Raw genomic sequence first — 12,493 nt, forward strand, 5'->3', positions numbered from 1 at the left:
TGCTTCTTTTCATCCTGTCTTCTTTCTGCTTGGGGTGGTTGGCTCCTTCCTCATCACTGACCAAGTTCCATTTGTTTAAGTCTCAAACGATGACTTGTTTCCCATCCCAAGAAACTAGATAAAAATTTGAGCTTGGCAAACCCCTTGCCAAATCCTGATCTGTACTTAGGGTTTCTCAGTGTGTGCTGTTCTCATTTAGTTTGTAAGCTTATAGAGCTGACTCACCAAAGAACACTCCTTAGTGATGCTTAATCAAAGAAAGCAAGTATTCCTTGGTCATGGCTTAAGTTTCCATTAGATGTACAGAACAAGCCAGTTGTGAAGATTATGATGCTGGTTCCTGCTACAAGAGAGAGTCATGTGAGTTGTTACTACAATAGCAGCTGTGAACAGTGTGACAAGTGTCATTTTGTTTTCATTAAATGAATACTCTTCAAATGGTATTAACCTAGCTAAAATTTTGCTTATCAAAGCAAGATCTGCAAAGCAAGCCAGGTAAGTGTGTGTTACTGTTTGAAGTTGAATGCGAGTGCAGGAGGAGGAGTTGATTTTGAACTTCCCTCACGCTGCATATCATGATCAAGCGCTTGAGGCAACTTTTAACATCTGAATGAGTTCGTCATTAAAGGAGTAGCAATGATAGCAGGGCTGCGTTTACTCAGCATTTCCCTGCAAGCTCTCAGAGCGCTCCTTCCACTTAAGTGTTTACCCGTGAATTTAGCAGAGATGCCTACCCAGCGAAGGAAAGGTCTTATGCATCTTCTGGATGCTGAATGACAGCATTTCCATGAAACAAATGCTGGAAGTGCTTTTTATGTCCTGGAAGACATCACTAAGCCATCACGTAGGCAAAAAAACCCAACAGGACTTGACCCTGTTTGTGTTTATATTTGTCTGGTACTATGCTAGGTAGGGCAGCGTATGCATACAGAATAGCAAGACATAAGCTCTAAGCTGGAATGTTTGAATTAAGCATCCAAAAAAAAAGTTGAGAAGGGCAATGAAAATAAAGCAACATTCCCAAAATAGCAGCATTTTGGTAATCCGTGGCGGGATGACGTTCTGGTCTCCAGATCTCAGGCCTGAGCACTGTATGCTGAATTGCAAAAAAACCCTTGTAAGTTCATGTGATTCTTGCTTCAGTATTGTACCCAAGGGCAGATCAGCACGGGTACTGGCTGTCAGTCTGTTTACAGTTTACTTTGAGAGTAAGATTTCGTGTTATACTGTGTCAAATGCTAATCTGGCTAAGGCTTTCTGTATCGCTTATGCAATTTAATATGTCATCCTCACCTTCCCCCTTGCTGGATTTACTGTGCTGTATAATAGGTATTACGGCAAAGTGTTTTCCCTCTAAAATAGAGAGAAACAATTTGGGAGCAATGTGTGAACCAAATGAAACGCATGCTCTACTGGAAGACTGGTTGACAATGATGTTTTAAAAATATTAGCAAGGAGATATGCAATAAAGCACATAAATATCTTTGGAAATGCTAAAGTAAACTGAGTCTTTGTGTATGGGAGGAGATAAGTGTAGTCACCTCACAGGGGAAGAGGAGGAGAAGGGCATGCATGGGTGGGAAGCAGGACATACTGGTTTTTTATTGTGAGTTTTGGGTATTACGAGTTCTAAGTCAGAAGAACTGTTACGGAGGTAGATGGAAGTTGTGTGGAAACTGCCATTTTTAAAATGTACACAGAAAAATATTCCTAACTAGTTAAGGGCTTGTCAATGCATAGTCTTTATTTTACATGATGACTGATCAACTAGTATTTAGTCTTCTCCTGGGTCTTGCATGGTTTTGGCTGGTTTTGCGTCGGGTGCCTCGTAGGAACCGGATCCAAAGAGAGAAATGCGAGGTGGCGAGTGTAGCATTGCTCCTCTTTGTGCCCCAGTCCTGTGCAGAAGGCTCAAAAGGGTGGTTTCATGGCCAGCTCCACCACGGGATAGTGGGGTGCTTGCAAGCACTCAGCGCCTTCAGCCCTTGGTGGCCATCCTGCGGGGCGCACCGCAGAGGGAGCTGGTGGTGCATGCTGGCATGGAGCGGGGGGACAGGAGGCCCTGCTGCAAATCACAGGCAGCTGAAGAGCCACCATGTGAGCTGCTGGGCAGCCCCTGGCCAGGGCCAGGGTGTCTTACACCCTGACCAGCTCTACCTCACCTGAGGTGCTCGGCATGGAAGCCGTTCCTTGCTCCTGCTTGAGAGTGTGTGGTGGGAAGGCATGGTTTGATGTGTGGAATGAAGAGAAGAAGAGCAGAGACCTTCCCAAGTGCTGTGGCAGAGCTCTCCTGCTGTTTGCCCTGTGCCAGCTGTGGAGCAAACCCACCGTCTGTGCTTCACCTAGAGCTGCAGCCATTTGCCTTCTGCATCCGAGGAGCACGTCCTGCTTTATACCTCCAATCTTCCCGACTTCTTTCACATATCCGTGTGGCTCTGTACTCATCCTGCCTCTTCAAAAGATAGAAATCTTCATTTCTCCCTCCATTTTTGAAGAACTGAGATTCTTGAGTCCTTGAATCATTTGACTTGCCCTCTGCTATGCCACCTTTGCAGCATCCCTTTTATATAATCACTGCTGCTCGCGGTATTCTGTAATACAGCCCCACTCCTCTCTCTAATAGACTGCTCTGATGTCCATGACTTACATCCCTGAATTTTCATTACTGCTACAAAGACTTTTATGCGCTTTAAAAGGGAACAGATGGATTCTTCCCTGTTTTGGAAGAGATCATTCGTGCCTGTCCACCTTCTCAAGTTCACCTATTTTCATCACTTTAACTTAAAAATGATTTGTGGAGCCTTCTGAGCTCTCAAAATTAAACCGGAGCCTGAATAAAATTTGAACCTAGATTTTCCTCATCTAACCTAAAGTAGATGATAGCTTCAAGGGAGGACCTAGAGAATAGTTCATTTTGGTTATAGTTCAAAACAGTAGTCAGTCTGTTCTTTCCCACTGTGCTCTTTCAGAGTTGCTCCAAGGAGGCTCACAAAGAGCCCTTCTGAGATTGAAGAAGGAACAAAGTGCTAATTGTTAAATTATCTTTTGCCCCGCAAAAAAAAAAAAAGGAAAATCATCTGAAGGATGTTAGTTGCATACAGAGCATTTCTGTCTTCGTCCAGTGTTAAGTAGTCTGTTTTAGAAAACCTTTATATTTTGTCCTTTGCAGTTCTCGGTAGGCTTTGGCACTCAAACAATATGGACTCTAGCAGGTGGCGCTTCTGGCAAATGACCTCTTCTCAATACCGGGATGCTCAGAAGTTGGCCTTTCTCATCTTTTTCAGAACTATTGAAACAGGAGGTGAAGGGCAAATGTGCTACTAATGGGGTGAAGATGCACTAAGATCTTAGACCAGAAGAAAATCAAAATATCAGTGTCCAAAGAATTGAGTAAGTGAATTGGTGAAGAGCGTGGTCTAATAGGCGGGCATAGTCACCAGCGGCATTTCTCTCTAGAAACAAATGACGCAAACTTAAAAGAGCGGGTCTTCTCCTGTGGCAGAGGTTAATTATACGAGCGGTTCTGCAACTTGCAGGCTTTGCCTTCTGCGCTCCGCTCACATTTGCCTTTCTGACGTGAACTGCAGTAATGTGCACAATTTATGTGTCTCTGTCTGATTTTGGTTAATTGTAGTAGTAATTACTAATTTCCAACCCTTGACCTGCTTTTTTAATCACATTTTTTAAAAGATCTTTTTGCGCTGTTTTAGAATTTGGTGTTTGGTTTTTAATTTAGATAAATTATGCTAAAGTGTTCTTGAGAGAGCTGCACGCTAAGGTCAAAAGCTTTAGCTTGCGCAGTGCCCGTTTTCTTTAACCTATTTTAATAATCATAGCTGCTTTCTTTAATGGGTAGCTTTTGTCTGAACTATGCTAAATCTGCCCTGTTTTGACCAGGCTGCTGACGTAGCACTAAACCAAAGCGCTGTGGAGCAGCCCTGAGGCCTGGGTCGGGGTGGCTCTGGGGCCGGGTTTCCCTCCCACCTCCCAGCCCAGCTCCCAGCCGTTCGGCTCCCCTAACCTGCGCCCCTGCCAAGTGCACAGAGACGGGCCATGGGTCTGGGGGGCTCAGCGGCCACCCCGGGCTCTATCTTCAGCATCCCACCATCAGTTGAGCTGCGCTCACAGCTTGCCGACTTTGTTTGAAAGACTTTCCCTCCCCTTTTCCCTGTAAGTAATAAGCAATTCCCGTTGCTGCTGGTGGTGGCCAGGGTCCCTCGTTACACTGGTCACCCCACGAGCATGTGTGAGCCGTGTGGGACAGCCGGTAACATCAGCGGGGCGAGCACCTCCCTGCCTTGCGGACTGCTGCATCCCCTGATGGTTTCAAGGGGAGGTGGCGATTCGTCCCACGGAAGAGAGGTGGCCAGACGTCACCGCAAATGGCAAAGGCTCGCTGTCAGCCTTCTTGTTGGGGAGCCCTCCAGGTTTTTAAAAGGACTCTTTTTTTATCCTTCTGCTCTCCCCAGACATGAAAAAGGACATATGTGTGTGCAGGTCGAGAGGCGATTTGCACTGGCTGTTTGTGGTAAACTCTGCTAGATTTTACGCAGACCGGTTTTCATACCTTTCTCTCCTCCTCCTTTTGCTTTCAATGGGGAAATTTTAACAGGGTGTGACGTTTTTGAACGTGGAAACAGGTACTAAAGAGCAAATAGCTGGCCAGCCTCGCTGGATAAAACAGAGAAAGCTTGCCGAGGGTCTTCTTGTCTTTAAACGTTTGTACAAATCTCTTGTCAAATGTGAAAATAATTGTCTTTTCCTCCCTTTCTTTCTCCTTTCTCCTCAACCACTTTCAGTCCTGCATCTGGTTTAATATAATGGGTGTTTGCATGAATGGCTTAGTTAGCCAGGGTGGTAATAAAACACTTTAAATTTATTGTGACATTTGGATTTAATTAAAAAGTACACACTTAGAAAAGTAAAACATAATGTGTAGAGGGAGTCAGGAAGGTTTTTCTCCTTTTCTTCCAAAAAGCTAATTAGAGTTGTATTTTAAATTGTTTATGTGCTGCTAATCATTGTAATAAATCATTTATACTGAGAAAGACACACTCTAATGTGCTTGTGTAACTGTTTATGCTCTCAAGTTTCTATCATGAACAAATTGATCTGGAAGTGAATTTATTAACCACTAGGGAAGAAATCATTAGTGCTTTCTCTAAATATTCCCCAGGTACACTTTTATTATAGTAGTTTACTGTTTTAACTAAAAGTAACATTACAGGGCCTGGGTTGTAATTATGATGCAAATTGACTTTCCGTCATTTAAAAGGAGGGAAAACTGCCTTTTTGCTGGTGATATATATCTATGTCGCGTATGCCAGAGCGCCTCATGGCTTCCAAAGGTTTTTTGCTGAAAACAAAACGTAAACTCGTGTTTTTAGAGGAACTAGTTGTGGAGACTTTATGGGAGTTTTAAAATAATCTGGTGGAAAGTTTGCTCTCTTTCACCTACCTGGCCTTTGCTAAAGGATCCTAGGGCAAGGTAAGCATAGCCTGCCACGTTACATCTTTCACATCTGGCAGCCCACTTACGCTTACAAAGCAACTTGGTGCTTTCAGGGCGCTGGAGACCACTTGAAATCTCGTGGAGGTAACGGGCATTGCTGTTTCCCTGTCCCTGGTGAAGACACCGATGCAGAGGTTTTATGCGGAAAATCAGTAGCAGAATTGCAGTTATAAAAATCTGAGCTTTTTCTGATTCGTGGTGCTGTTCTTAATCCAAACCAGGGAGCTGCTGGCATCCCAGCTCTTCCCAAGGGTTTTTAAGGTGGGCTTGTCCTGCGAGGCTGGAGGTGGTGACGGAGCTGCGTGTGAGGGCGCAGGGGGCCGTGGTCTGTGGGGATTTGCAGCCCAGTGGCTGGGGCTGAGGAGCGGCTTTCATATTTGGAGGTGTCGCTGAATTAGTTTTCAACACCCGTATTTTCTCCATGGCGGTAAAGTGCATTTGCCACCCTGCCCAAGAAACCAAATCTGACCATCAAAAGCTCCAGTTAACGTTAGGAGGTTTTGTGGGTGCTTTTTAAATTTAGCTGCTATTATTTGAGTGCTGAATTATTTATTTACAGGTCTAGCATCAGGCCACCAGGCAGGAATACCCGCAACATGTAGATTTATATAGCTGAATAGATGGTTTGGCATTTTTATTTGAAGTCCTCAAAACTGTGAGCTACACTGCAGCCTGATAGGGAGGTTTCATTTTCTATGGGATATTCTTAATTTAAAAAAAAACACCAAACAACCGAACAAAAAACTGCAAAAACCAACCCACAAAACTAACCAGTGTTCTAATTTCTGGTAAAGCAAACAGTCTGCGGCTCTTTCCGCAGAGAAAAGAGAGTCAACATGAGTAAAATTGTTCTTTTTTAATACATAGATTATTTGGAGGAGGTGACTTAAAAAGGAAAGCCAGGAGGATGCCCCTGGAGTCCATGAGGGGCAGCTGCAGAATGCAGCGGCACCAGGAGAAGAGCAGAGACAGGATTAAGCTGGAACCAGAGGCGAGGACTGCTTGTGCCTTCACCCAGGAGCTTTCCAAAATCAGAGGCTGTGGAAGCTGTAAACCACCGTGCGGACCTGTCTCTGGCATTTCAGCTTGTTTCTCCTGTAAAACCTTACTCTGGCCACTTGTGTGCTCCCACCCTTCCCATGTAAACATTCAGTTGATCGGTGTGTGAGCCATCTCCAGCGCTCCGAGGAGGGGTATTGACTGCTTAACAATTCACGGCCGCCTTTCCGTGGCTGGGAGTGTTTGAAGGATTTGATGGCTGATGTGTGTGTGCACGTACATGAGGAAGGCCTCCCGTTGCCTTGGGGAGTTAGGCGCTGGAATAGCTTTGGGCCTGCCATAGCTGCAGTTTTATTTTTACTGTTTTTTTTAACACGGTCCTTAGCTGCTCATGGTGTCGAGTTAATGTTATTTTTTCTCTTTAGCCTTAGGGAGGTTCAAAAGTGACAAATGCATGTGTATCAGTCCCAGCCATATGGATGCCGTGCCACCAGCAACCAGTGGGCACATGTGGGTATGTGTGAAGAATTTACTGGTGCTTCAATTACACAAATGTCACTGAAGTGGCTTTCCATTTCTAGATTTTCCCCTAAACAAATAGTTTTCCCTTACAAGATCAAGATGTGTATTCTCTGTCTCCTTTTGGACAATATTTCTGACGTGTTGGTTTAAAATCCAGTAACATTATGCGTATTTTGCTTGCAAAGAGTGAATTTTTTTGAGACTTTCAGCTATTCGTTTTTTCCAGAAACCTACTATACAGTGTTCTGCCACATTAGGTTTCCCTAATAATCCATGGGAGGATGTGATCAAGATCTATTACTGCCTCTCCATGTGGACGTCACCGAATTCTGTGAAGGAACTGTAGTGGCAATTCGCTTTGCTGTTTGCAGGCATTTAAATCTGTATTTGGAAAGCTGGGCTGTACTAACCAGGCTTCAGAACTGTGAGGAATCAAAGGATATCTTGTGTCTTCTAGAAAACGTGGATTTTTTTTTTGTCATCTTTAGATCCTTTTATGGCCATTTTCAGAGCGAAATAAGAGGCCTTCAGTCATTTCATATTCTGCTGAATCTGACACTTAGAAATGTAAACGTGTCTCTCAGAATGCCATTAATTGAGAATAATAAATGTCCCTTTATATGCAAAGTCTTTATATAGAGGTGACTCCTGCTGCGATTCCTGAAGGCATTTTTCTTTCAAAGCACAAATATATCAGCACTTAAAGCAGCATTTGATATCCCCTTGCCGTTCCTGTGGCCTGAGCTCTGCATTGCCACGGCTTATTTTTCTTCTCTCGACACTTTACAAGGTGTGCCATATCCAAACGCTGGACCTTCTCTGCAGATGTGTCCGTGAATTAATGGAACTGAAAAACAGCCAGTGGCAGTTTTCAGAAAGTCCCAGAATTCCGAACTGGCTTGTCCTCTGGCAAACAGAGGGAGAGGAAAAAGGGACCAAAGCGGCCACGTGATAAATGTAGTCTATGGGAACAAAGTTGGTGTCCATTGACCCCAGTGGAGCCGATGAGGACACGTTGTTCTCTGCCACCGCTTGGTGTGTAAGAACAACTTTTGTGTGCAGTCTGCCTGTGCGGTTTTGGACTTGCATAAAAGCGTTAAAGCATCTTGAATGATACCAACTGTATCTGTGAGCTGCTTAAATAGGTAGCCTTGGAGAACCAGGTCTGTAGGTTTTTAAGTAAAGCTCTGTTGTAATTTCAGACTTTTTTCATAACCTTGGCACATAGTGGCCTGATAAGATTTAATACCTCCTGCTTAAGCTTTGTTTTGTCTCCTTCCCTGTTAAAAATTCCTTGCAGCCGAGCAAGAAATTACCCAGCTTGGCCCTTCTACTTGTAAGACTTAAAATGTTGGTATCCTGAAACATGGACAGTGACTCTCGTGTGACGTGGCAGGAGCTTGTCTTGGGTGTGCGAGCGTGGTTCTGGACTGCAGAAGCGCCAGGGGGAAATTGCCACTTCACAGTTTAGGATGAAAATGAGGTAAACTCTGTTTGTGATGAGTAAGAGTAATGATTTGAATATATTAAAGCTGTGTAAGAGGAGGGGGTTTGCTCTGGATTGCTCCGATGTGATCATGTGGAATGGGCAAAGTGGTCCCTTCATTTAACTCTTCACTACCCTCAGCGGAGGGTAATGTGAAGGTACCTGTGCTGATTCAGACCCTAACAGGGTGTTACTTAGCGTTGCAGTGTATTGGTTCAAGTAAAGCCACCACATGGAGCTGTGACAAAGCCATGCATAAACCGCGTATCAAAGACTGATCGTTCTCTGGTGTTTATAATGCAGAGCGTCTGTCTCAAATGCTAACTTCCAAAATATTTCTCTGTGTGCTGATAATGTGATGCTAACTGTGGGATGCAGCATTACCATTTTCTATGCTCTATAACGAAAAAGGGGCTCAGGGGTATATTAGTATGATAATACATTAACATAAAGTACACCTTTTTCCTGCAAAAATAGGCATTCCTCCCACCACAACCGCAGAGAGGATGTTGTCTGTGGAGGTTTGCATATTGTACTGCAAGTGTATTTTGACACTAGAAACTGAAGAAATGGGAAACTAGATATGTCTGGGGAGTAACTACTAATCTAAGTGTCAGGTTTGATACTGGCAGACTCTCTGGAACCAGTAGCTCAAATCTCCGGAGGGCTGGCGGAGCCCTTGACCTTCGTAGCAGGAGATGAACTGTTGTTATTGCTGAGGGTTGTTCTCAGAGAGAGGGATGGGCAAATCTTAAACATGGAAGTGGTGCCTGTTCTGCGTAGGTACAGGATGTCTCAGAGCACTAACACATAGGAAGGGTCTCCCCTGATTTTCTTGGGCCGTTTAAACAGCGCACTCTGCATGCTGTCTGTTGGCTTCACTTCTCTCTGGAGATGGCTGTGTTTCATCCCTCTAGTTGTCTGTGGTTGCAAATATGGGGGGCTCTAGGCAGAAGACATGCAGTGTCAGCGCTGGAACTATATTTAAGAAAAAATCACATTCTCTGATTGCTCAGGGTCTAGGAATAGTTTGTGGAGTAGCTCATTTAAAAAAAAAAGTAGATATTTTGGAGGTACTCAATTCATAATGTTGGTACTATCATATAAAAGTGGCAAGTTTTTGCTTCCCAGAGGTCAGTATGTCAGTGGTGAAATCAGCTGTATGCCATTGCTTGAAGTTGGCCAGCTGTCCTAGCGACAGACTGGAGAGAGCCTAGCAAGCCCTATGTCAGCCCAGCACCATCTCAGTGGTGGTACATACAGGGAGAGGCTGAGGGAATGGGTTTTTCCAGCCTGGAGAAGAGAAGGCAGTGGGGAGGTGTCACTGCTGGGGTCTCGGAGGCAACTGAGCCAAACTCTTCTCAGAGGGGAGCAGAGGTTCCCACCTGGGAGAGGGAAGGAAAGCCCTGGGAAGGCCTTCCATGGGAAGAAAAGCTCTACCCAAATCAGCAGTGGGTAGGGGCAGGTGGAGGTATGGTGGGACAGGCGGCGGGTGGTACGGTGATGGTCCCACTACAGCAGTGGGCAGGGGCAGGCGGAGGCACGGGCAGCAGATCATACAGCGATGGTCCCGCTACAACACCAGGAGGAGAAACGGGCTGTCACCTTCTTGGGCTGCGCCAGCTCTCAGCACAGACCCGCCACCCCTCTGGTGTTGCCCGATGGGCCTGTTTGGGACTGGGGCCAGATTTCAGCTGTGGTAGGTTTGGGAATGAAGTGAAAATAAGGCTGAACCCGCATAAAAAGTGAGAAGTCTCTGGAGAAGTATTCTGCTGTTTAATTCTCCGAAAGCAGGGTGGTAATCCCACGCCCGGCAGTTGCTGTGAAATTGCTGCTATGGATAACCAAAAATGGGATAGATTTTTCTACTTGAACTTTGGGGTGCCTGAGATGCAGATATCTGTTCTTTTTCACCCAATTCCTGTCTGTAAGAAGTTCAGTTAAGGACTCAGATGGGTCTTGGGTTTTGCACATACTCATTCATATGCTTCCATTAGGTATTGGATCTGGAGCAGACATTGTTTATCCTTACCAGATTTTTGGTTCGCTGTGAATTGGAATAAGTACGCTAGTGGTATATAAAGATGAAGCAAAATAAATTAAGATTTCTATATGCACATTACCACTTCAAATAACGTTGGCTCTCAAAAGGAAAAAAAGCCCTTCTAGCACTTGAAGTAACAAATTACTCACTCGTCTTGCGCTTTGCTGTGGCAGATCATGGCTTGCTTTAAAGTAACATTCTTTTTTCCTGCGCTTAGATAATTTAGACGCTCCTCTGAAAAGAGGTACCACATGGAGTGCAGTGGAGTTGAGGTAGATTTGAGAAAAGGATTACACTTTGCATGTAGAAGCAATGAATGTAGGCTGCAGATAAACGACGTGGGTTTAGAGCGATCATTGCTGCTACAGCTCGATTATTTTTCTCGGGGACAGGCGCTGACTCTCTCCTTCCTTTGAAGAACTACTGTACTCATGTCTGCACTGCATTTCGTCTAGCATTTGTGCTGACTTCTGTTCTTCCCCTTCCCATCTGCCTCCCTTTCTCACCCCAAAGCAGGATGCTGCGATCACCTAACTTCGGAGTTGCCAGCAGTGGCAATGGGCCACTACAGCAGGGTATGACAAGGGCACCCTGTGGCCTGAGAAAAAACCTCACATCATGTCCTTCATGTGTATCATTTTGGGTTGGAAGGGACCCTTAGAGGCCATCTAGCCCAAACCCCCTGCAGTGAGCAGGGACACCGCTAACCAGATCAGGTTGCTCAGAGCCCCATCCAACCTGGTCTTGAATGTTGCCAGGGATGGGGCCTCCACTACCTCCCTGGGCAACCTGTTGCACTGTTTTACCACCCTCATTGTAAAGAATTTCTTCCTTACATCCAGTCTAAACCTACCCTGGTTTAGTTTAAAACCATTCCCCCTTGTCCTGTCACAGCTGGCCCTATTAAAAGTGTCCGTGTATAAAAGTGTCTGTTCCATAGCCTTAAAAATGGGGGTTGTGGAGAGGCTGATGTGGTCTTGGGAGCAATCAGAGCTAGGAATGAATGATGTAGGGTTGTTCAGGAGCTCTTTAGGTTAATAAGCAAATGTTTGTGGCTGTTTCCTGGCTGAAAGGTGCACTGAGAGCGAGCTGGGACTGGTCCTGTGCCCTGAGCAGCAGGGAAGAGGAGGACATGGCAGGGCTGGGGATGTGCCCTGGGAAACCAAGGCTTGCTGTTTCTGTCCCAGCTAGATGTCCGACCGTACTTGTCGAGTACTGCGTTCGCTTCATGGAGAGGCAAGGCAGGGAAAGGAGGAATCTAATACGATGTGGAAGTAATAAGGTAGACTTTGCAGCAGCACTGCCCTTAATGACTTTTATTCTTGCAAACCTGGTTTCCAGATATTTATAGTCTGTGAACTTTTTCTTGAAATATCAAAATATTTGTAGCTATTTTCTTTTTTTTTTCTTTTGAGGGGGAATAAATTGCCTGGTGTCATTTGACACTGGTGGATATGTTTCTTTCTTTGATAAAGAGCAAATTTTCTTTAGATTCAGTTTCTTGAACTCACAGGAAAATTGTATAGCATTGAAACACTGAGGATTAATCTGAATAGCAAGTGTGAGGTGAAAACACTCCCTCCGCTCAAATCGGCGTGGCCCGGTGAAAGCCGGCTCTTGGGCTGCCTCCCGTGCTAACTGCCCGGCCTCGTGGCAGATTGACATAATTCCCCCGTCCCCGGGGAACCATAATAGAGTGCTCCTTGACGTGCTCAAAATCCTGAAGGGAAGTTAGGATCTCTTTTTCTTTTTTCTTTTTTTTTTTTTTTTTTTTTTTAATGGGGTTTGTGGAGTGCTTCTGTTCATCCAAAGGACTGTGGGCTATTAAATAGAGGGGGTTTTAAAGGTATTTCTAATTGCCACACTTCCTCCCTCTCCCCACTTTTAAGTGGCTTTGGACAGTTGCAGAACTTTGATTTTAAATTTTTCT

Source organism: Egretta garzetta, unplaced genomic scaffold (assembly GCF_000687185.1).
Source record: "Egretta garzetta isolate BGI_Z169 unplaced genomic scaffold, ASM68718v1 scaffold133, whole genome shotgun sequence".
Lineage (NCBI taxonomy): Eukaryota > Metazoa > Chordata > Aves > Pelecaniformes > Ardeidae > Egretta > Egretta garzetta.